Source organism: Rhinopithecus bieti, unplaced genomic scaffold (assembly GCF_001698545.2).
Source record: "Rhinopithecus bieti isolate Rb0 unplaced genomic scaffold, ASM169854v2 scaffold_48101, whole genome shotgun sequence".
In the NCBI taxonomy this organism is placed as follows: domain Eukaryota; kingdom Metazoa; phylum Chordata; class Mammalia; order Primates; family Cercopithecidae; genus Rhinopithecus; species Rhinopithecus bieti.
In genome coordinates this window covers 1-4,335 of record NW_016861228.1, presented here as the reverse complement: position 1 = coordinate 4,335, position 4,335 = coordinate 1, and the positions used below count along the sequence as shown (strand labels likewise).

Here is a 4,335-nt window from a genome sequence, read left to right as displayed (position 1 = left end):
GGCTGCGTTGGTTGCGTTGGTTGTGTTGGTTTATTTTCTGCCACCCTGCCCCTTTGAAGTTGTTGGTCTCTTTCTGGTTTTTGTTTTTTTGAGGTAAGGTCTCCCTCTGTCACCCAGGCTGGAGTGCAGTGGTGCGATCTCAGCTCACTGCAACCTTGGCCTCCCAGGTTCAAGGGATCCTCCCACTTCAGCCTTCCGAGTAGCTGGGACTACAGGCTTGCGCCACCACGCCCAGCTAATTTCTGTATCTTTTGTAGACGTGGGGTCTCACTGTGTGGCTCGGGCTGGTCTCAAACTCCTCAGCGCAAGCATGCCTTTTCCTCGGACTCCCAAAGTGGTAGGAGTATAGGTGTGAGCCACCACATCTGGCCTTTTTTTTTTAATTGAGGAGTCCTGCTCTGTCACCCAGGCTGGAGAAAAGTGGTGTGATCTCGACTAACGGCAACCTCCGCCTCCCGGGTTCAGGCGATCCTCCTGCCTCAGCCTACAGAGTAGCTGAGATTACAGGCGCCCACCACCACGCCCAGCTAAATTTTTGTATTTTTAGCGGAGATGGGGTTTTACCATATTGGCCAGGCTAGTCTCGAACTCCTGACCTCAAGTGACCCGCCTGCCTCAGCCTCCCAAAGTGCTGGCATTACAGGTGTGAGCCACGGCTCCCAGCCCATGTCTGGCTTCTTTTTAAAGAATTAGTTTAAGATAGATTGATAAAACTAAGACTAGAGGCAGTTTCCACCTGGCCCTGGCTCACCGGAGCCCCCATCCCGGCGCCTCCTCCTGGGCTGTCTGAACCCAGGCTACACCTGCCTTCTCACCCTGTGTGTCTGCATCTTCAGCCTGGAGCTGGTGGATGGAGTCATATCTGTGCTCTGGAGGCCTCAAAGCGTGTTGGGTTCTCTAAAACTGCCCTCGGCCTTTCTCTCCAAGCCTAGCTGGGCAGAAGTGGCCAGAAAGCGGCAACCCGGGCACCCCTGAGCCCCAGGATTTCTCCCCCGGCTCCTCCCGCCCATGTGAATGAAAGCCATCCCAGGGGAGGCTGGGCTTTTGTAGGAGTCCTGGAGCAGCGTGGTGGGGAAATCCAGGCTCCCCCGCCCGCCTCTCCAGCCTCAGTTCTACTTTCCTCTCTGCTGAGCGCAGAAGAGAAGCGTGCCAGACGGTGGCAGTGGGAACTCGGCCGGTCACCCCCTGCTGTCCTGGGGGTGGCCTGGCAGGTGTGTCCGGAGCCTCCACCTCTGAAGAGGCATCTTGGGTGGCTCCCAGTGCCTGGGGTTTTGGCGTTTGGGGGTTTTGGTCCCCAGGCTTGTTGCCAGGCAACCTTGGGCAAGACATGGAATTTCTGTTTCACCATTCGTGACATGGATGTGGGGCCGCACCCAGGGACCAGCCTGCCCGTGATGGCTGGTTTCCAGGCCTCCACAGGATGCCCGGCACAGCGGCGAGGAGACCGAGGCTGTGGGGAGGGGCCAAGGTCACGGTCACCTGGGCTGGCCTCACTGGGGTCCGTCCTGCAGTCCATGCACCCCCTGGCACCCGGTCCTACTCAACCTGGCCTTTCTGTCCTAAGCGGCAGGGACAGGCGCAGGGCTTGGTTAGGGAGCCCCCGTGGGGGTCTGGACAGGCACACAGCAACCCGCCGCCTCCTCCCACATGGGGCAGCTCCCGCTTCTCCTCCACGCCCTCACCCTCCCCTTCCCTTCGTGTGCTGGGAAGAGGACCCAGGCCCAAGAGGCTGGTCTCCAGCCTGGCCGCCTCCCATGGCGCACAGACAAGCCCACCATGCAGGCTTCAGGGAGTGCAGGCCCCACAGCTGGCTGAGCCCCCGGCCATGGTTTGGGCTGGCCTGGAGCAGAGCCCCTGCTGTGGCGACCTCAGGAGGGCCGAGTCACGCAACTGATTCCAGGAAGGGACGGGAGGCGGGGGCACCCTGGGCCCTGTTTCTTTCCCACCTTGTGGGTGGGTTGCAGACCCAAAGGCAGAACTATCAGAAGGCCCCCTGGACCAGTGGGTGGAGTTGGGCTCCGGCCCCCGCTTCCCATCAGTCAGGAGGCAGACCACCCCTCACTGGGAGTGGCGGACGCATCCGTGGCTTTGCAGCCACCTGCTCAGAGCCTGCACTCACTCGTTGTGTGCCCTCTAGGATGGCGGCTCCCTGGACCAGGTGCTGAAGGAGGCCAAGAGGATCCCCGAGGAGATCCTGGGGAAAGTCAGCATCGCGGTGAGTCCCGCCGCAGACCCTGCGCAGGCCTCCTCCCCACGGCCAGGGTTCCAGGAGCCACTCACAGTGCGGTGGGAGTTAGGGTGGCCCCTGCAGAAAGAGAGTGACCAAGGCTGTGCCCACCCCCTGTGGAGCTTGAACAAGTGACGTCCCTTTTGGGGCCTGAGGTCACCATCTGCCGAGTGAAGGCGTTAGGTTCCCTCTTCACTCTTAGTATCCTCTGTTTGCCATGCTGGTCCCCTCTGAGCCTCGTGGCAGGGGGATGTTGGCCAAGGGCGTCTCTGCTGCCCGGTCTCCAGTGCAGCTGCTCCACAGAGCCGTGTGGTCTCAGCAGACCGTGCGTGTTGCTTCTAGGAGCTTGCACCTTGCCCATAGCAGGGGCCGAGTCCCGCCTGCCCGTACCGGAGTTGGGATTAAGACATACGCCGCGCGCTGCCACACATGCTCTTCAGAGTAGAAAGCTGCCGTCAGCACTGCCTGTGCTGCTTCCTTCACTTCTCGGGATCCTCCTTCTAGGGTGGGCCTGGGGGAAGCGGCGTCCTTTCCGGGCACCCTTAGCCCGTCCCGTCTGGGGGCCCTTGGCACAGTCCCTGGGACCCCAGATGCGTTACAGATGCTGCCCTTCAGGCTGGTGTGGGCAGACTCAGCAGCCCGGTCTACTCCCGGGCCGTGGGCCACCGTCTCAGCTTCCCTGGGGCTCAGCTGTGTGCCCTGATTCAGAGGCAGTAATGGCATCGGCCGCACTGCGGCCATGTGGGAACCGGGGTTTACTTGCACACAGCACAGGACCATCAGCATCGTCTCGTCTCTGTCCTCACTTGCTCCGCCCCAGCGAGCTCCTCACAGCCTGAAACAGGGTTCCTGCCGCAGGTCGCTCACTCCAGCTCTGGCTGCTCAGTTCCAACCCCTGGCCTCGGTCAGGAGCTAAGTCCTGGCGGCCTTGTCCCGTGACCGTCTCTGCACTTCCCTGCAGGTTCTCCGGGGCTTGGCGTATCTCCGAGAGAAGCACCAGATCATGCACCGAGGTAAGGCCCAACCCGCCCTCCCCAGAGCCCTGTGGGCTGGCAGGCAACTGTTGGGCGCCCCTCACTCGCAGCCTGCCGCCCCCAGATGTGAAGCCCTCCAACATCCTTGTGAACTCCAGAGGGGAGATCAAGCTGTGTGACTTCGGGGTGAGCGGCCAGCTCATCGACTCCATGGCCAACTCCTTCGTGGGCACACGCTCCTACATGGCTGTGAGTCCCCCCGGCTGTGAGTCCCCCCAGCTCTCCCCTCAACTCTCCCCGCCAGCTCTCCCCCTCAGCTCTCGCCCCCATTTGTCCCACGCAGCTGTCCCCTCCATCTCTTCCCCTCAGCTCTCCCCGCCAGTTCTCCTGCGCAGCTCTCTCCCCACCACCCACAAGGCTTTCCCAGCTACTTCATGGGCACACGCGCCTACATGGCTGTGAGCCCCCCCCGGGACATTCCCACCCCAGCTGCACCCTCCCCTCCGTCAGCTCTCCCCACTTGCCACAAGTCTTGCCTAAAGCCGCTGCCTCCTGGGAGCCTGCTTTTCGGATTCCCCTGGCTATTTTTTATTTGTTAATTTATTAGTCTTTTGTAGACACGGGGTCTCACTGTATTGCCCAGGCTGGTCGTGAACTCCTGGGCTCAAGGGATCCTCTTGCCTCAGCCTCCCAGAGTGCTGGGATTCTACCAGCAGGTGTGTCTGAGCCCCACGCCAGCCAGATCTCCCCTTCCTGTTGGAATTCTCATGGAGGTTTTTGTCTCTAGCAATGCCTACCAGGTTTCTTTCTTTCTTTTTCTTCTTTTTTTTTGAGACAGAGTCTTGCTCTGTCACCCAGGCTGGAGTGCAATGGCACAATCTTGGCTCATTGCAACCTCCTGGGTTTGAGCAATTCTCCTGCCTCAGCCTCCCAAGCAACTGGAACTACAGGCATGTGCCACCACACCTGGGTAATTTTATTTTTTTTATTTTATTTTATTTTATTTTTTTTTTTTTTGAGACGGAGTCTGGCTCTGTCACCCAGGTTGGAGTGCAGTGGCGCCATCTCAGCTCACCGCAAGCTCCGCTTCCCAAGTTCACGCCATTCTCCTGCCTCAGCCTCCTGAGTAGGAGA

At 60.1% G+C, this 4,335-nt stretch overlaps 1 long non-coding RNA gene across 1 annotated transcript; it reads left to right on the top strand.

Annotated features, from left to right (window-relative positions):
- The first annotated feature begins 2,096 nt into the window (after positions 1 to 2,096).
- LOC108525411 (uncharacterized) lies at positions 2,097 to 3,574 on the top strand. Its single transcript, XR_001884271.1, has 3 exons — positions 2,097 to 2,215; positions 3,189 to 3,240; positions 3,326 to 3,574. It is a non-coding gene; the product is annotated as an uncharacterized LOC108525411 (long non-coding RNA).
- Positions 3,575 to 4,335: the final 761 nt, after the last annotated feature.